This window comes from Balaenoptera borealis (genome assembly GCF_965194805.1).
Source record: "Balaenoptera borealis genome assembly, chromosome: 2".
Lineage (NCBI taxonomy): Eukaryota > Metazoa > Chordata > Mammalia > Artiodactyla > Balaenopteridae > Balaenoptera > Balaenoptera borealis.
Window position 1 is genome coordinate 37,258,872 of NC_138867.1, and position 21,031 is coordinate 37,279,902.

Consider the following 21,031-nt stretch of genomic DNA (forward strand, 5'->3'; position numbering starts at 1 on the left):
AGGACAAAGTCGTAAAATAAACATTTGAGAGCAGTGTTGGATGTGTCCATCTGAATAAACTGCCCCTCTATTTAGCTTTGAACTCTAAACCTCACTGAGATACCTTCCCTTTTTTTTTTTCTCTCTAAAGAAGAGAAGACAAAAACTAAGCATATTATAGATTCTAAAGAAAAATATAGCAGGAACATTTTGGTAAGAGACAGTCCCACATGGAAAAGTACAAAAAAATGGCCAAGTACTTGCAAGTGACCAGTAGAACTTGGAAGAGTAAACATGAAATGAACTTCTTAGTCTGTGGAATGGTTTGGAGAAGTTTTGACTACTGAGATGGTCAGTTTTGACTACTGAGATTACTCAGATACTGGAATGGCTCACCTGGTCCCCTGTGGCTTCTACTTTATCTTTTCCAGAAGGATTAGGTGGTATGCTTCCTAAGACCACATTTACTCTCAGTAATGGGATCACCACATGAATTATGAGTGCTGTGTACCAATGCATAGAAGGAGCTTACTAATTTCTCAAAATTGCACAAACTATATCTATAACCCTGGCCTAGAAATCTGAGCTAGCTTGGCAAAACTATGTTTTGCCATTGAATCTACCTAACTATATTTGCATTTGTGATAGCTGGGGTGGCCTTGATTGGCATATGCCACTTTGCCATGCCCGGGGCTCTGAATGCAAAATGAAAGGTCAGCAAAGTTTGGTCAGGTGAGCTGTGCTCCACAGATGTGGCTGCCCTGGCAAAAAGCCTTAACCCGGCGCCCAGTATCTTGCCTGGCCATGGTATATCGTGGCTGTGACAGATTTGTTTCTTTAAAAAAAAAAGTAATCTTACATGCTTTTCCTTTTTAAAAAATAGAGTGCCCTCCATCCCCTACCAAAAGCAATATGGTGGTATCTATTTGTATCTCATCTTGTAATTGCACAGATTCAAAACTCACAATTAAAACATGTTTCCTGAAATGACTCCGGACTATAAAACGTGATGATACCACAACCTGTAATGGGGGCGGGGGGGGAGCTAGTTTGACTGTGTTTTTTAGTCATCAGAAAAATCTAACAATTGAAGAGAAGTGAAGGTTTTAATTTTGAAGTAAGTCTGGCATTTGAGAAGAAACACATAAATTTTTCTTGTGGGGGAAAAATGGAAGTTCCATTTTGGACACTGCAAATGACATTACCAGCTGTTGTCATAATATTTCTAACAGCCAGAAGGATTAATTCCAGGCCCAGCAAGCTCATTGGATGAGCAGAAACAGCCATGGAAGTAAACACTGGTACTTATACTCTGACATCATGAAATTAGGCAGGAGACCTCTGTGGAATTGGATATCTAGCCAACAGTGGATTATCATGCCTGTGGATCATTACCTTTATGGATTATCTGCAGAAATTTGAATCCCAGATTGCTTTCTTCTGCCTCTTGGCCCTCTATCTCTGTAGTGTTATACTCAGGAAATGCAATCTCATTTGAATGTAACCCTTCCATGAATATATATTAAGTACTCAGAGTACAAACTGAGGACACTGAGAGGTGTAAGATACAGGCCTGGTTTTAAAGCATTTAATTTCACTTCAGAAATAGAGGCAATGAGCAGAATGAAACAGCCACAGGTTTCAGAGGCAGGTAGGCCTGGATTCATACCCCAGTTCTATCGAAGTATGACCTTGGGCCCATGACTTCAATTTCCTGAAGTTGTTTCCTTTTCTATAAAATATGGGGCTAATACCATGTTGCAGAGTTCTTTTGAGAATTAGAAATGTTTATACAATCCCTAGATCACTACATAGTGGCTGTTTTTCCAGAACAGACATACTTTTTTGTATGTGTTCTACAAGGGAGAACATGGAAAGTGCTAAATGAGGAGAGTCAGATTTCCCCAGGCCCTTCAGGAGGCAGGAGGCATGAGGCATGAGGCATGGATGAGGAGGTCTGCCCTCCAAGGCGTGGGCTCATGCCAGGGCTGTGCATGTGGGTGGGACTTCACTCCCCAGGTGGAGGGAGAGGCCATTCCTGGCAGCAGGTGTGGGTCATACTAAGGCATGAAGACAGGAATGCGTGTGGTATTTTCAAGGCAAAAAATTAGGAAGTTTAGGTAAGACTTGAGACCTTGAACAGCAAGCGAACTAGGGCTTCACAGAAGAGTGACCACTAGCTGCAGGAAAAGAAAAACCACACGACCTCTTTTCTCCCCTGCCTCTCCTCTTGCCCTACATCATTTTCAGGCAATTCTGGCTTTTCCTTGCGCTGTTTCTGTAAGCAATTTTGAAGAAGGCAGAGCTGTAAAAAGGATCACTTTTATGTCTGCAATTGTACGGCCACTGTGAAGCCTGTAGCTTTGCCCTTCAGACTACTGGATGGTGGGTCTGTAATGATCAGGTGAAAGGCGGATTGAGTTTAAAAGACCAGCAAATCCCTGTAGTGGATATTGGTGGGCGCAAAAAAAAAAAAAAAAAGTGGCTAATACTGAGGAATGGAGGATTAGGGTAGAGAAAAGTGAAATAAAAAGTAAAGGGAAATATGGGCAAGGGACTGCTTATGATTCAGGTTTAAGCCATATAGAAATTACCTTGCTCTATTAATCAATATATCTGATGTGTGTAGCTAGAAACTGACTGTGGTCCCTTTCTGTTGTTGGTCCTTCCTGAGACCAGGAGTGCATGTTCAGGGAGATGCAGATGGGCTTTTTGTGCTATAGGCAGAAATAGAGGTGAACCCAAGGAAGGGGCTGCGGAGAGGGCTTTGGCTCTACTTGATGTAAGGTTATGTTTATATGTAGAAGAGTGATTTTAAACAATTAACTAATGGTAAATTATGAACTAACATTTGCAGATGTTAATTATAATCCGGATTTTCTTTTTGCTGCTCATTTGGAAAAAAAAAATCTTTGGAGGAATATATTTGGAATGGTTAAGTATTAGGGAACACATCTTGGTGTCACAGCTTAAAGGTACGGCTTTACACACGGGGCAATATGAAAAGGCGTATTTTATGTGCATTCAAATTCAAGATAAGGGAACCAAAAATTCTGTTGCCTGGGTAAAGGTTTTGAGCATTAAATGGGGATTTGGCAGACAAGGGGCAAAAATTAACTTAAAGCACAGATAAGCCTACACAAGTATTTAAAGGGCGGAGGCATCAAAGAATGTAAGAAATAGTTTAGATCACCACAAATAAGGGGATGGAATATGTAATGGGAGATCAGATGCCTGCTGTCAGGAAAGTCATGTTATTGTGTAAAAACGCCATTATTTGGTACATTTAAGATAAAAGGGAAATGGTGTTTTCAAAAGGTTAATGCTTACCCCCCTGCCCACCATGAGTGCTTGGGGGTTTACTAGTTTGAGTGATTCTGTAATGCAGAAAACGGGTTTTTGCTGCCAAGTGTGTCAGTGGAGGTGAGGGGATAGAAGACTTACTGTGTTAAATGAAAGCCATTGCTTAGAATAAAGCTGGCCTTTCTTTACAACAGAGAAGGAATTTGGTATATCATATTATTGGGAAAAGTGTTCTTTTAATAGTAGACTCTTAAAATTTTGGTTATCAAGTACATTTTTTAATTTTACTGGAGTATAGTTGATTAACATTGTTGTGTTCGTTTCAGGTTTTCAAGTATTTTTTTAAATGACTGCCAAAATAATTAAACATTCTCAAACTGAGTAAAAAAAAAAAAAAAAGACTAGAAACCTGTTTCTTTAGAGGGTTATGTGCCTAAAAATCACTTTTTGTATTTACATGGATTGATAAGCTACATCGTTTTAGACCTTTCTATATGACTTTCTAAGAGGACTGTGGTATCTGATAATAAATGATTCTGTGGTGGGATCTAACTCATAATTAGAAGCATCATGCATTATCTGTTATTACTGAGATGCATGTACAGTGGTAGCAGAAAAGAAAGTAACATTTTAGGGTCTACTAATGCTCATAAATTTAGTGCAAAAGAGATATTTCTAAAAGCATTGCTTTTGTGTACTACATATGCCCAATTAACAGTTTTACACACACTTTATACATGTATTAGGCTTGAACTATTTCTTCCAGCTTTCATTTGCCAAGAGACTATGATAATATCAGTAAAATACAACCAGGGTGGAAAAATTTTCATTATCTTGCCTATTCCACAGTCATTCTGGAATTCTTCCATCATGGTTTTTCAGCTGAGGTAGGCCTAGCTGTCTAGAGGTCAACGAACATGGCTTTATGTAATCAACATAGGGAGGTCATTTAAGAGACTGACACTGAGCTCTCAGAGGGCAGAAAGTGAACCTTCAAGTCTCTTGGGACTATTCCTCACTTCAGCAGGGAATAGGAGCTCTAATGGATGCTTGAGAGAATCTAAGTCCCATAGGACGGCATATACTTAATTCTACTTGTCATGGCCAAACTTGCCATAAACCCTGTAACTGAAGTATTTTAGGAAGTCAAAAGGAACAACAGAGACTAAATGGAACATCAAAACCAAGACTGAACCTTAAGGCTCTCTGGCTGACATTACACTTCTCTTCCTGTTGGAACTATTGGCAACCATGCCCTGGCTGATTGGAAGTGGCAGGATGGTCATTTTCAGGGAGAAGGAAGAGATCATACATGAGCTCTTGCCTCCCTGTTCTCCCTCTTGCTGGGTACTAGTAATGTAGCTCAAGAAGGAATGGAGCCCTATTCAAACTCCTAATATCTAGAAACTGACCCTCATTATTCAAGACTTGTTAGGGGAAAAAAATGTCTCCTTATGTCCTCTCTTGTCTAAAACTCCTCCAATACCATTGAGCATGGATGGATAACATGGAAGTGGCAGAATCCAGGAGACTTACCATCCATGTAACTAACCTAGAATCTGAAGCCTTCGCTTGGCACTCTGGCTTCTGGAAATTTGCTGTGACGCAGTCACAGACATCTCTGTACCTTCAAGCACAGCTTAGCCTGAACGGGGGGATAAGTAAGAAAGCTAACTGACTTGAATACAACTATGTAGAGCAAGCTGATCCTTGGGTGGATGACCTCCTCTCCCAGAATTTAAACATCTAAAGGAGAATCTTCTTAATGTTGGATATTTATTTCTGCTCACTGGCCTTTATAGAGGAGTGAATTACACTGTGAAAATGTGTTGTTTCTGGAGCGATGCTTGGCTATCAGAGCCGGACATGTAAGTGGTTGGAATTAAGTTTCCGAATTTGCATCCCCCTTAGATAGGTGATGGAAGCTCCCATTCCTTCGTGTTTCTGTTTCTGAATATGTGCCATCTCACTGAGACAATATGCTAGCATCTACATTTTATTGTTTTCACATGTATGGAACTAAGTGACACATTTAACTAAGTCACATGCCTTCCAATTCTGTCCCCCTCCCCCTGCTTTTTTTGAGGAGGACAGAGACGTTTATAAGGTACTTGTTGCTTTTACAGACAAGCAAGAAAGAGAAGGGAAAATAATAGCTAGAAGGAAGGTGTGCCCGTGACACATTCAGTTCACTCCATCTATCTCATAAGTATTTATAGAATGTTCTAGGCACCTTGCATGTAATGAGAGATGTGCACACAGAAAAAGAATACAGCAATAGACTCCTTTGAGAGTGACATGGTATGGCTGAAGAGTAAAAGTTGTCTTCCCTACCACCCTGAGAGACTTATGCATTATGTATTAGCTAATTTTTTCCACCAATATTACAGTCATCTCACATGTTGCTTGCCAGCCTAGTGGGTTATTAATATTGGTTACTCTATTTATTAACATATTTTCCTTATGTTATCCATCCTGTATTAAACATAACTACCACCACCACCCCCGCCCACCCTGTCACCATCTCTTGTTTTTCCTCTGGACAGCCTTTTGTCACTGCCCTATTACTGCGAGATCAGAAAAAAAAAGTACGGGCCTCAAAATTAGCCCAACCCTGACATATGAGGTAGTATGTTCATTTGGATTGGAGTAGAGAGCTATTCGTGTAGGTAACTGAATCTTGTGTACGTATCTTCAAATTTCAGGAAGAAACCCTTGCAGTAGAGGAAGCATGAAAGCCTTAGCTTGCAGTGATCTGATGGAGGGTGGAGCTCAGGAATCTCGGAGGTGGTTAGCTCTATATGTTTTCATTCTGCTGGAGATGATGGTGAATATTTCATCTCTTGCTGCAGGTTAGTTTTGGGGCAGAAGCTTTCCTGAAGATGAAGTCAGTCCTATCTGTGCTCCCCTTCACCACGTACCCAGATCCACTCTTGACAGCAGCTCTGCCTGCTAAGTCACCAGTAATTCTACGAATTATGTCGAGCAGCCCTGATCCTTTGGGAACGCCCTTCTTTCTATTAAGGAAGAAAAGGCTGCGGGTGTCTGGCTGGCTGTGGCTTAGCCCTGGGTAAAGAGATACTGCAGATCGAGAGGCTGCGAGGCTGCTCCTGTGACTCACCTCGTCTCTTGTCAAGACCAGCTGAGGCAACACAGGCGGAAGCCTCGCTGCTTTGTGAAGAGGTACTTCGTGTCGGAAGGGGAAGCGTAAGCACAAACATAATTAGGCTTTCTGAGCAGAGGGAATTAGTTCTTTGTGACTAGTGAATGATTTCTGCCATTTCAGGTCAGAAGTATTGTCAACTAATTGAATATACCGGGCTTCTTCATTTCCAATGACTTGTTCTCTTTGAAGGTCACATAGCAAACTGGACCAATTTTTTTTTTTTTTTTTTTCTTAAAGTCTTGATGCAGACGTGATGACATGCAGAAAGCTTAAGGCAGGATACGTTGGATACATCTGTACTGAGATATGCAGGTCTGGAGCTGTGCCTGATTGGGAGATGCCAAATGGAAATCCATGCGTTGCATTGTAGGTAGGAGCCTAGTTCCTGGAAGTTGAGGCGGTATTTGGCCTGTGGGTTTGTGTTGGGAATGCCTTGTCCAACAGAATACTGACTACAGCTGTTGAAGGACAGATTGCCTTCAGGACAACTGGCACCTGTGGATGGCTGAATACCCAGGGTTAGCGGTGTCCTGACAAAAAAACGCATATATTCTCATCCGTCATTTTCATCCATAATTTACCGCCTTAGCTGAGTCATTGATCCCAGTGCAGGGCGTATTACTTTTCACATTTCATCTTATTCAACATAGCTGCTTCCTGACTTCACTAATTTCACCTGGTTTCTTTGTCTTGCCAAAAACCCAGGGCTCTGTGGCTCAGTGGTAACCTTTCAAAGCAGCTTTCGTTAGACTGGAACTGGGTAATCTAACTGGGTCTAGTGTTCAAGCCAGCTTTTAAGAGCATAAATCTTTAGTTTTACCTCTGAGATGATGGATTGTCCTGGGAATTTTAATCCAAATCCTTCAATTTTCAGATAAAACTGTTGCGGTCCACAGTGGTTAACTGACCCTCTAGGCTTGCTCAGCTGACTAGTTGTGGGCCTGAGATTGAAACCTAGCTCTCTTGGGACAGTCACTTGAACATGACACCATATGGCCTTTCACTCTGTGTGTGTAGATGTTCCATACTTCCCTCCGCTGAGTATTTCCTTTTCACCCTCCAATCCCGAGACCTTTGGGTGTGATTTTTTTCTTCCTCCTTATGCTTTCTACCCTGAGCTTGTCAGCAGCATGGGGAAGCACTGGAGGGGGTTATAGAGGGTTATACTTTATTGCTGAGAGTATGTGAGTGACATTCAAGAAATTCATTCATTAAGAAACCAACTTGCAGTTTATCCCAGCATTTCCCAGGCTTATCTTTCAGGAACAAGAACAGTTTACTCCCCTACTTGAAGTTCCTCTAAACTCTTCCCTTAAGCTTTAAAACAGCTGTGGAAGCAGGAAGAAACTATGCATGTACATACAGGTGAAATACCAATAAATTTAGAAATTCCTCCTTGCCTGACATCTTATTTTTAAGCCCTAGAATGTCTTTCCTTCAAACTTTTATAATGTTCTTGTTATATAAAGTTTTCAACATTTATAAAATTAGGCAGAATAGTTTAGTGAACTTCAAATAGCTATTACCCAGCTTCAACAGTATCAACTCAAGGCAATCTTATTTCATCTCTGCCCCACCTAATTTCCCCCTCCCATATTATTTGGAAGCAAATCCAGACATCATTTCATTTCATTCATTAGTATATTTCAGTATACGTCTCTAAAAAATGAGAATTTTTTCCTTTTTCCCCAGATTTATTGAGGTGTAATTGATAAAACTGTGAGATAAAGTGTGCATTATGATAATTTGATATGTGTACCTTGTAAAAGGATTCCTCCATCTAGTTAATGTATCTATCACCTCATTTATTTAAAAGATCGCATTTTAAGGTGTATTCATAATACCATTATTATATTTAAGATTAACAGTAATTCTTTAACTCATTGAATATTCATATACTGTTCAAATTACAATTATCTCATACATGTCATAATTTTTGATAGTTTGAGTCAGGCTCCAAATTTCCACATATTGCAATTGGTTACAAGTCTTTTAAATCCCTTTTAATCTGTAGATTCAAAATCTCTCTCCTTCTCTCTCCCTCTGTCTCTATCTGCAATTTATTGGTTGAAGAAACTGAATTGTTTGTTCCGGAGAGTTCACTACAGCCTGGATTTTGCTGATTGCTTCCCCGTGGTATCTTTTGAGATGTTTTTCTGTCCTCTTTATTTTCTATAAATTGGTAATTGTATCTGAAAGTTCTATTACATTTTCTCAAGAAAATGGAAAAAATACATACTGACATGCGCTGGAGGGTGGAGTGGAGTTGTTGGTGTAAGGTGCTAGCTTTTGGGATGTGGAGTAGGAAGGCTGGGTGAACTCGGGGAAACATGATGGCCGAGAGCATAGACGCTGGAGCCAGACTGTCTGGGTTCCAGTTTCAGCTTTGTTGCGCCTTAGCTGTGTAGCTCTGGAAAAATTACTCCTTTGTGACTCAGTTGCCTCATCTTTTCAATGAGAACAATAATAGGACCTACCTCACGGAGTTGATGATCAAGAAGATCAACATATGTATACATAACATGCTTAGAACTTTGCCATGATGTAAGTATTTCGTAAATGTTGGCTGTTATTTATGAAAGAAGTTGGAATGGAGTTCAGGGCAAGGAGAGTAGTGAAACAAAAGTACATTTCTAGGAGACAGTAACAGCCACGGAAAAGCCAAAAACCAGCCTTCCCGAAAGCTGCGCCAGGCCTGATGATCGTCCTCTGACTAATTTTTCTCCAGTGCATTCCCTATTTTCCTTACTTTCTCCACGTTTCATCCCACATAGTTTATTTTCATCATATGAACACTTTGCATGTGAGCAAGGAAGAAAGCGGAGCAATGACACCAGCACCAAGCGGTACTGGGACCAGGAGTGAGGGGCCTCTGATGTTTGGAGGGCATCTGTTTGGACCTTGTGTTCTGCTCCTGCCCCAACCTCTTACCTCCTATCTGCCTCTTGTCCTACTTTTGTCCTTGAAGAGCCAAAGGCTGAAATTCTTACTGATATTTCCCATCCACTCTTAATGGTTCCCTGACCTTTGTATGGAACCCCCATGCTGTAGTCTACAGATAATTTTATTCACTTGAATTTATTTATCTTAACCCTTCTGGGCAATCAGATGGCGTTCTCTGCCTTTCCTTGTCACAATTTGCATTAATCTTGGAACATTCAAGTCTGTGGCTTTGCATGATAAGCAGTGTCTCATGTTGTGGGAATGTCTGCCTCTGCCCTCTCCTTCCCTTTCCTCTGTTGGTTTTACTTCAAGCCCTCTGGCTTCTTTCAAGGTAATGATTATTTGTGAGAGAGTCTTACGTCTCCGCAAATGTTTCTTCTCTGGTTTTGCATGGTTCCAGTGTCCTTTGAGGCAGAGACTGCCAAACTTTTGGCAAAAAGAGGCCACCTGCTTTCTGAATGTGATTTAATTGGAACACAGCCACGTCCATTCCTTTCCATGTTATCAGTGGCTGGGTTCTCATTACAGCAGCAGAGCTGAATAGTTGCAACGGAAACCGTATGGACCACAAAGCTGAAAATATTTACTCTCTGGCCCTTGCCAGTGAAAGTGTGCTGATGTCTGCTTTAAAGAAAAGGAGTTACCAGAGTCATGTCTGGGTGCCAAGAAACTGCTGGTTAGAAAAGAGAAACTGTGGAATTCTATAATTTTTTTTTCTTTTTTTTTTAACATCTTTATTGGAGTGTAACTGCTTTGCAATGGTGTGTTAGTTTCTGCTTTATAACAAAGTGAATCAGCTACACATATACATATATCCCCATATCCCCTCCCTCTTGCGTCTCCCTCCCACCCTCCCTATCCCACTCCTCTAGGTGGTCACAAAGCACCGAGCTGATCTCCCTGTGCTATGCGGCTGCTTCCCGCTAGCTATTGGTTTTACATTTGGTAGTGTATATATGTCAATGTTACTCTCTCACTTTGTCCCAGCTTACCCTTCCCCCTCCCCGTGTCCTCAAGTCCACTCTCTAGTAGGTCTTTGTCTTTATTACTGTCCTGCCCCTAGGTTCTTCATGACCATTTTTTTTCCCTTAGATTCCATATATATGTGTTAGCATATGGTGTTTGTTTTTCCCTTTCTGACTTACTTCACTCTGTATGACAGACTCTAACTCCATCCACCTCACTACAAATAACTCCATTTCGTTTCTTTTTATGGCTGAGTAATATTCCATTGTATATGTGTACCACACCTTCTTTATCCATTCATCTGTCGATGGACACTTAGGTTGCTCCCATGTCCTGGCTATTGTAAATAGAGCTGCAATGAACATTGTGGTACATGACTCTTTTTGAATTATGGTTTTCTCAGGGTATATGCCCAGTAGTAGGATTGCTGGGTCATATGGTAGTTCTATTTTTAGTTTTTTAAGGAACCTCCATACTGTTGTCCATAGTGGCTGTATCAATTTACATTCCCACCAGCAGTGCAAGAGGGTTCCCTTTTCTCCACACCCTCTCCAGCATTTATTGTTTATACATTTTTTGATGATGGCCATTCTGACCGGTGCGGGGTGATATCTCATTTTAGTTTTGATTTGCATTTCTCTAATGATTAGTGATGTTCAGCATCCTTTCATGTGTTTGTTGGCAATCTGCATATCTTCTTTGGAGAAATGTCTATTTAGGTCTTCTGCCCATCTTTGGATTGGGTTGTTTGTTTTTTTGATATTGAGCTGCATGAGCTGCTTGTAAATTTTGGAGATTAATCCTTTGTCAGTTGCTTCATTTGCAAATATTTTCTCCCATTCTGAGGGTTGTCTTTTGGTCTTGTTTATGGTTTCCTTTGCTGTGCAAAAGCTTTTAAGTTTCATTAGGTCCCATTTGTTTATTTTTGTTTTTATTTCCATTTCTCTAGGAGGTGGGTCAGAAAGGATCTTGCTGTGATTTATGTCATAGAGTGTTCTGCCTATGTTTTCCTTTAAAAGTTTTATAGTGTCTGGCCTTACATTTAGGTCTTTAATCCATTTTGAGTTTATTTTTGTGTATGGTGTTAGGGAGTGTTCTAATTTCATTCTTCTACATTTAGCTATCCAGTTGTCCCAGCACCACTTATTGAAGAGGCTGTCTTTTCTCCATTGTATATTCTTGCCTCCTTTATCAAAGATAAGGTAACCATATGTACGTGGGTTTATCTCTGGGCTTTCTATCCTGTTGCATTGATCTGTATTTCTGTTTTTGTGCCAGTACCATACTGTCTTGATTTCTGTAGCTTTGTAGTATAGTCTGAAGTCCAGGAGCCTGATTCCTCCAGCTCTGTTTTTCTTTCTCAAGATTGCTTTGGCTATTCGGGGTCTTTTGTGTTTCCATACAAATTGTGAAGTTTTTTGTTCTAGTTCTGTGAAAAATGCCACTGGTAGTTTGATAGGGATTGCATTGAATCTGTAGATTGCTTTGGGTAGTATAGTCATTTTCACAGTTGTGATCCTTCCAATCCAAGAACATGGTATATCTCTCCATCTGTTTATATCATCTTTTATTTCTTTCATCAGTGTCTTATAGTTTTCTGCATACAGGTCTTTTGTCTCCTTAGGTAGGTTTTATTCGTAGGTATTTTATTCTTTTTGATGCAATGGTAAATGGTTTCCTTAATTTCACTTTCACATTTTTCATCATTACTGTATAGGAATGCAAGAGATTTCTGTGCATTAATTTTGTATCCTGCTACTTTACCACATTCATTGATTAGCTCTAGTAATTTTCTGGTAGCATCTTTAGGATTCTCTATGTGTAGTATCATGTCATCTGCAAACAGTGACAGCTTTACTTCTTCTTTTCCGATTTGGATTTCTTTTATTTCTTTTTCTTCTCTGATTGCTGTGGCTAAAACTTCCAAAACAATGTTGAATAATAGTGGTGAGAGTGGGCAACCTTGCCTTGTTCCTGATCTTCGTGGAAATGGTTTCAGTTTTTCACCATTGAGGACGATGTTGGCTGTGAGTTTGTCATATACGGCCTTTATTATGTTGAGGTAAGTTCCCTCTATGCCTACTTTCTGTAGGGTTTTTATCATAAATGGGCGTTGAATTTTTTCGAAAGCTTTTTCTGCATCTGTTGAGATCGTATGGTTTTTGTCCTTCGATTTGTTAATCTGGTGTATCACACTGATTAATTTGCGTATATTGAAGAATCCTTGCATTCCTGGGATAAACCCCACTTGATCATGGTGTATGATCCTTTTAAAGTGCTGTTGGATTCTGTTTGCTAGTATTTTGTTGAGGATTTTTGCATCTATGTTCATCAGTGATATTGGCCTGTAGTTTTCTTTCTTTGTGACATCTTTGTCTGGTTTTGGTATCAGGGTGATGGTGGCCTCATAGAATGAGTTTGGGAGTGATCCTCCCTCTGCTGTATTTTGGAAGAGTTTGAGAAGGATAGGTGTTAGCTCTTCTCTAAGTGTTTGATGGAGTTCACCTGTGAAGCCATCTTGTCCTGGGCTTTTGTTTGTTGGAAGGTTTTTAATCAGTTTCAATTTCAGTGCTTGTGATTGGTCTATTTATATTTTCTATTCCTTATCGGAAGGTTGTGCATTTCTAAGAATTTGTCCATTTCTTCCAGGTTGTCCATTTTATTGGCATATAGTTGCTTGTAGTAATCACTCATGATCCTTTGTATTTCTGCAGTGTCAGTTGTTACTTCTCCTTTTTCATTTCTGATTCTATTGATTGGAGTCTTTTCCCTTTTTTTCTTGATGAGTCTGGCTAATGGTTTATCCATTTTTTTTATCTTCTCAAAGAACCAGCTTTTAATTTTATTGATCTTTGCAATCATTTCCTTCATTTCTGTTTCATTTATTTCTGATCTGATATTTATGATTTCTTTCCTTCTGCTAACTTTGGGGTGTTTTTGTTCTTCTTTCTCTAATTGCTTTAGGTGTAAGGTTACGTTGTTTATTTGAGATGATTCTTGTTTTTTAAGGTAGGATTGTATTGCTATAAACTTCTCTTTTAGAACCGCTCTTGTTGCATCCCATAGGTTTTGGGTCACTGTGTTTTCATTGTCATTTGTTTCTAGGTATTTTTTGATTTCCTCCTTGATTTCTTCAGTGATCTCTTGGTTATTAAGTAGTGTATTGTTTAGCCTCCATGTGTTTGTATTTTGTATGGATTCTTTCCTGTAAATGATATCTAGTCTCATAGCGTTGTGGTCAGAAAAGATACTTGATACCATTTCAATTTTCTTAAATTTACCAAGGTTTGATTTGTGACCCAAGATATGGTCTATCCTGGAAAATGTTCCATGAGTACTTGAGAAGAAAGTATATTCTGTTGTTTTTGGATGGAATGTCCTATAAATATCAATTAAGTCCATCTTGTTAAATGTATCATTTAAAGCTTGTGTTTCCTTATTTATTTTCATTTTGGATGCTCTGTCCATTGGTGAAAGTGGGGTGTTTAAGTCCCCTACTATGATTGTGTTACTGTCAATTCTGCCTTGTATCGCTGTTAGCATTTGCCTTATGTATTGAGGTGCTCCTATGTTGGGTGAATAAATATTTACAATTGTGCTATCTTCTTCTTGGATTGATCCCTTGATCATTATGTAGTGTCCTTCTTTGTCTCTTGTAACAGTCTTTGTTTTAAAGTCTATTTTGTCTGATATGAGAATTGCTACTCCAGCTTTCTTTTGATTTCCATTTGCATGGAATATCTTTTTCCATCCCCTCACTTTCAGTCTGTATGTGTCCCTAGGTCTGACGTGGGTGTTTTGTAGACAGCGTATATATGGGTCTTGTTTTTGTATCCATTCAGCCAGTCTATGTCTTTTGGTTGGAGCACTTAATCCATTTACATTTAAGGTAATTATCGATATGCATGTTCCTATTACCATTTTCTTAATTGTTTTGGGTTTGTTATCGTAGGTGTTTTCCTTCTCTTGTATTTCCTGCCTAGAGAAGTTCCTTTAGCATTTGTTGTAAAGCTGGTTTGGTGGTGCTGAATTCTCTTAGCTTTTGCTTGTCTGTAAAGGTTTTAATTTCTCCGTCAAATCTGAATGAGATCCTTGCTGGGTAGAGTAATCTTGGTTGTAGGTTTTTCCCTTTCATCACTTTAAATATGTCCTGCCACTCCCTTCTGGCTTGCAGAGTTTCTGCTGAAAGATCAGCTGTTAACCTTATGGGGATTCCCTTATGTGTTATTTGTTGTTTTTCCCTTGCTGCTTTTAATATTTTTTCTTTGTATTTAATTTTTGATAGTTTGATTAATATGTGTCTTGGCATGTTTCTCCTTGGATTTATCCTGTATGGGACTCTCTGCACTTCCTGGAGTTGATTAACTATTTCCTTTCCCGTATTAGGGAAGTTTTCAAGTATAATCTCTTCAAATATTTTCTCAGTCCCTTTCTTTTTCTCTTTTTCTTCTGGGACCCCTATAATTTGAATGTTGGTGTGTTTAATGTTGTCCCAGAGGTCTCTGAGACTGTCCTCAATTCTTTTCATTCTTTTTTCTTTATTCTGCTCTGCAGTAGTTATTTCCACTATTTTATCTTCCAGGTCACTTATACATTCTTCTGTCTCAGTTATTCTGCTATTGATTCTTTGTAGAGAATTTTTAATTTCATTTATTGTGTTGTTCATCATTGTTTGCTCTTTAGTTCTTCTAGGTCCTTATTAAACATTTCTTGTATTTTCTCCATTCTATTTCCAAGATTTTGGATCATCTTTACTATCATTATTCTGAATTCTTTTTCAGGTAGACTGCCTATTTTCTCTTCATGTGTTTGGTCTGGTGGGTTTTTACCTTGCTCCTTCATCTGCTGTGTGTTTCTCTGTCTTCTCATTTTGCTTAACTTACTGTGTTTGGGGTCTCCTTTTTACAAGCTGCAGGTTCGTAGTTCCCGTTGTTTATGGTGTCTGCCCTGAGTGGCTAAGGTTGTTTCAGTGTGTTGTGTAGGCTTCCTGGTGGAGGGAACTAGTGCCTGTGTTCTGGTGGATGAGGCTGGATCTTGTCTTTCTGGTGGGCAGGTCCGCGTCCGGTGGTGTGCTTTGGGGTGTCTGTGACCTTATTATGATTTTAGGCAGCCTCTCTGCCAATGGGTGGGGTTGTGTTCCTGTCTTGCTAGTTGTTTGGGTGGCTAGTTGGCATAGGGTGTCCAAGCACTGTAGCTTGCTGGTGGTTGAGTGGAGCTGGGTCTTGGTGTTGAGAGGGAGATCTCTGGAAGATTTTCACCATTTGGTATTACGTGGAGCTGGGAGGTCTTTGGTGGACCAGTGTCCTGATCTCGGCTCTCCCACCTCAGAGGCACAGGCCTGATGCCTGGCCAGAGCACCAGGACCCTGTCATCAGCACGGCTCAGAATAAAAGGGAGAAAAAAAGAAAGAAAGAAAGAAAAATAAAGTAAAATAAAATAACGTTATTAAAATAAAAAATAATTATTAAAAATAAAAATTTTTTAAGCAATAAAAAAAAAAGTAAGAAAGAAGAGAGCAACCAAACCAAAAAAACGAATCCACCAATAACAAATGCTAAAAACTATACTAAAAAAAACAAAAAACAAAAAAATGGACAGACAAAACCTTCGGACAAATGGTAAAAGCAAAGTTATACAGACAAAATCACACACAGAAGCATACACATACACACTCACAAAAAGACAAAAAGGAAAAAAATGTATATATCGTTGCTCCCAAAGTCCACTGCCTCAATTTGGGATGATTCGTTGTCTATTCAGGTATTCCGCAGATGCAGGGTACATCAAGTTGATTGTGGAGATTTAATCTGTTGCTCCTGAGGCTGCTGGGAGAGACTTCCCTTTCTCTTCTTTGTTCATACAGCTCCTGGGGTTCAGCTTTGGATTTGGCCCCGCCTCTGCATGTAGGTCACCTGAGGGCATCTGTTCTTCACTCAGACAGGACGGGGTTAAAGGAGCAGCTGACTCGGGGGCTCTGGCTCACTCACGCCGGGGGGAGGGAGGGGTTCGGATGCGGGGCAAGCCCGCGGCGGCAGAGGCCGGTGTGACGTTGCACTAGCCTGAGGCGCGCCGTGCGTTCTCCTGGGGAAGTTGTCCCTGGATCACGGGACCCTGGCAGTGGCAGGCTGCACAGGCTCCTCGTACACCCTGAAACAATGGTCCCTTGCCTCTTCAGCAGCTCCAGACTTTTTCCCGGACTCCCTCCCGGCTAGCTGTGGTGCGCTAACCCCCTTCAGGCTGTGTTCACGCCGCCAACCCCCGTCCTCTCCCTGCGATCCGACCTCCAAAGCCCGAGCCTCAGCTCCCAGCCCTGCCCGCCCTGGCGGGTGAGCAGACACGCCTCTCGGGCTGGTGAGTGCTGGTCGGCACCACTCCTCTCTGAGGGAATCTCTCCGCTTTGCCCTCCGCACCCCTGTGGCTGCGCTCTCCTCCGTGGCTCCAAAGCTCCCCCCCTCTGCCACCCGCAGTCTCTGCCCACGAAGGGGCTTCCTAGTGTGTGGAAACCTTTCCTCCTTCACAGCTCCCTCCCACTGGTGCAGGTCCCATCCCTATTCTTTTGTCTCTGTTTTTTCTTTTTTCTTTTGCCCTACCCAGGTATGTGGGGAGTTTCTTGCCTTTTGGGAAGTCTGAGTTCTTCTGCCAGCGTTCAGTAGGTGTTCTGTAGGAGTTGTTCCACATGTAGATGTATTTCTGATGTATTTGTGGGGAGGAAGGTGATCTCCACGTCTTAGTCTTCCGCCATCTTGAAGCTCCTCTATAATTTTTTGTAAAGTGGAAAACACTGGAAAAGTCACTATTCACAGGTGACTCGCATGCACATCGGTGTCAAAATAACGTGTGTGCTTGTAGTTGTGGGGAGGAATGGCAGGGCCCACCTTGGTGTCAGGTCTTCAGGCCCTGAAGTCATAAATGGATGGCTCTTCTTCTTTGCTTTTCCATTTTGCCATGATTTCCTGGGAGACAAATGTCTTGGGCTGTAAGGGGACTTAGGAAACTTCCTGATGGTTGCCGTATCTCAGATACTCTTAGGTTCCCTACTGAGCCAGGCCATGCCTTCCCTCTACTTCAGCCTTGCAAGGCCTCATCTGCTACTTACCTTGGTTTCCTGCTACTCACCTTGAAGGGAATCTCTTTCATTTGCCTGGAGTCTTGTTTACTCAGTAGTATCTGTGCCAGTTGACACCAAGTCAAAAAACACTTTATACAAACACTTTATACAGAGGCCTGCTTTGAAAGTGTTAGCCAGTAGCAAGCAAGAATGGCTTACTTTCTCCTTGAGTCTGGAGATCTGATTAGAAGGGAGAAAGGAATGATTTATTTGTTGACTGGGTTAGCCAATTTATATTAGTCACTGTGAGGCAATTTCACACACATTAGCTCATTTAAATCCCCATAAAGACACTGCAAGGGAAGTAATATAATCCTTCAGAAAACTGAGACTCAGAAAAATTAAGTAAATTGCAAAGTTCCCATGCCAAAAGTATTATAGTCTCTATTAGCAAATGTCATCAGCTTCTTCTAGCTTTCTAATCCATAATCCTTACCATGTTGCCTTCTTCCTCATGCTCACAAAATAGCTGCAGGAGATCCAGGCACCATGTTTCAAGGCAAGAATTTGAAGGGTGAAGGATAAAAGGTAAATGGAGAATCCAGCCAAGGTTGTTATCTTCTTAGATGTCCTACTTGGTGACTTCAACTTATATCTCATTAGTCAGCATCATAGGGCCGTTCCTTTCTGCAAGGGAAGAACCTGGAAAATGTGGAGGTTTTTGGTTTGTTTTAAGCTGAGCACATTGACAACCCCATAAAAATGTGTTCTATAGGTACAGAAGTAGGGGAGAATTGTTATTAAATAGGCAATTTACAGTTTCTTTTACAAGAGGTCATTCTGATGCATGGAAACGTTGAAAATCTCTGGTCCAAACTCTTACTGATCTTGCTTTCCCTTGTTTCCAGTGAATTTGATAAAAGTTATTATCCCTCTCTAATCTCCTGGTACGAGATAGATCCAGTGGATAGAATGATTTCCTTCTGGCTTCCATAGTAAAACATGGCACATGCCAGTGAGGAGTGGTGACTGCTTGATGTCTTCAGACAACTGTAGGGAAGGGTGGTGACGCTCCAGGTCTCCTAGCCACTTACTGTATTGGCAACAGGTGTCTCTGTAGACCAGCTAGCAGGTCCTTTGGTAAGGGCCTGGGGAGACCACTAGGAACCACTGGATCACGTCAGCTTGGCAGAGACAGCTGTGGCATACGCCGGAGTGCTAGGTGAGGCGGGGAATGTCTGGCACCCCCCCCCCCACATGACTACTGTTCAGTCAGCAGTAACCTTTATCTTCCAGTCAGCATTCCCGTGGCTCTTTGTTGATTGTCCCCAAGCTCCAGGCCTGGGTGAGGCCTACTGAGGTGTAAGGAGAAGGGATAGTGATGCCTCCAAAATGTAGACACTCATGTGGCGGTTTGCACCTTGATAAGGACGCAGTTATGAGATGCCTAAGTCCTTGCCCCACACCTGGCTGCCCACACACAAAGTTGGGGGGGTTTTTTTTGTTTGTTTGTTTGTTTTTGGCTGCCAGGCATAGAGCCTCAAGAGAACAGTGTGTCCTAAAAAACAAGAATTTCAGCCTGCAAAGGAAAACAGAATCCACCCTGCTTGTCAGCTCAGGAGCTGGACTTGCTTTTTGCCCCTCTGCAGAGGGGGCTAAAACTTAGCTGAAGAGCTGTGAGTGGACCCATTTTCAAGAGGGGATTTTTAAAACAAAATGCCAGAATCGTAATGGAATACAGAGGTCACAAACTTGGACAGCCTGTGGCATCTTGGCAGGTAACAGAAATGTGTGAAGCCAGTTGCTCACAGGCAAGCACATGTCCCTTCTAGAAAAACTGTCACCACGGAGGAATACTGGCTCTAACTACCCCCCTCCCTCCCTGTGTCTCTCTCCTCCTTCCTTCCTTTTTTCCTTTCTCCTTTCCTCTTTCCTCTTTTTTATTCCCTTCCCTTCCCTGAGAAGCCATAAATTTGGAATTTCATGCGAAGAACCCAAATTGTTGACAACCAGGGTTGCCCCTAGCTCATCTGACTCCTTTTTCCAAATTAGAAAATGGCATCCCTTCCTTCATGCCGGTGCCCGTGGCTATGCGAGTCAAGTAGGGCCTGGATTTTGCTCGCCCTGTGGCTGAGCCTTTGCGCCAGGCACAGGCTGCCTAACTTCAGACAGTGACTCCAAAGTTACATATGTGAGTCAAGCAAAACATATCTCTGGGCCACGCTTAGCCCACAGGCTATCATTTTGCAGCCTCTGGAGTTGTGGTTCAAACAAAGCTGTGGGGTCAGACTGTCTGGCTTCAAATCTGGGTTCTGTCATTTAGGCAAATTGTTCAGTGTCTCTCTGCCTCAGCCTCCCGTGTCTGTGAAATGGGGATAAATACTTGGACCTATCTCATAGGGTTGTTATGAGGATGGAATTAAATAATGCATGAAAAGCACTTAGCCACTCAGAGCATGGTTAATAGTCAGCACTTGATTAGTTCATATCAAAAAAATCATGTAAAAAACTGAGTTTGCAAATTTACTGGCTTATCTCTGCAAGTCCAGATTCATTGGCGAGTTCACAGCCTATGAAATGGGTGAGAGAGTGCATGTCAGACCTTCTTGATTTCTTTCTACTTCTTCAGGAAATGCTCACCCTCTATGTCTGGTGACCTTGAAGGCAGGGAGCTCAAAACAGCAAGCTTCACTTAACTACTAAGGCCACAAGAACTTCAGTGAAGTAAACACTTTGCTTGAACCACTGTTTCTGTCTCAGTGCATAAAGCAATTACAGGGATTAACAACTGACATCCATAACAATGATATCTTTTTTTTTTTTTTTAAACATCTTTATTGAAGTATAACTGCTTTACAATGGTGTGTTAGTTTCTGCTTTATAACAAAGAACAATGATATCTTAAAACCATTAAGAGAAGATTAAATTAATTGCAGTATCATCTGTTGCAAAAGGCAAAGGTATGTGGGATCATTTTAGAATAATTTACACTGAAAGCAGTTTAAAAGTGGTGGAGCTTAAAGTGGCAAACGCTCAGTTATTGAGTTCATCTTCTAAACTGGCTCATGCTCTAGGGGGCGGGACCACAAAGCCAAGACTCCATCATTAAAAACTGTCCCGGGGGGTTTGCATCCAACATGCATCAGGCTCTGCATAAAAGATTGATTCTCATCCCTGAGACTGTACTGGGGGGAGGGTTAACTCAGCACTGATCGTAGCGAATCTGTGGTTGGCTGCAAGGATTTGGGATGAAGTGATACTACACCCAAACAGTGTTGCTCTGGGAGTTCCAATCATATCAAAGAGTTAAATCTTTTATAAAGAAGTGGTAACCTGAAGTCAGGGAGTCTGAATCCCAGAGAAAACCATAATTCCAAAGACACATGCACCCCAGTGTTCACTGCAGCACTGTTTACAATAGCCAGGTCATGGAAGCAACCTACATGCCCATCGACAGATGAATGGGTAAAGAAGATGTGGTATATAGATACAATGGAATATTACTCAGCCATAAAAAGGAACGAAACTGGGTCATTTGTAGTGAGGTGGATGGACCTAGAGACTGTCATACAGAGTGAAGTAAATCAGAAAGAGAAAAACAAATATCGTATATTAACACATATATG

General features: G+C 41.2%; 1 protein-coding gene across 2 annotated transcripts in view; it reads left to right on the plus strand.

Annotated features, from left to right (window-relative positions):
• Positions 1-21,031, plus strand: part of GHR (growth hormone receptor) — a gene marked incomplete at its 5' end in the record, with an annotated part of 278,629 nt that overhangs the window by 44,412 nt on the left and 213,186 nt on the right. The gene's annotated exons all lie outside the window — the stretch shown is intronic.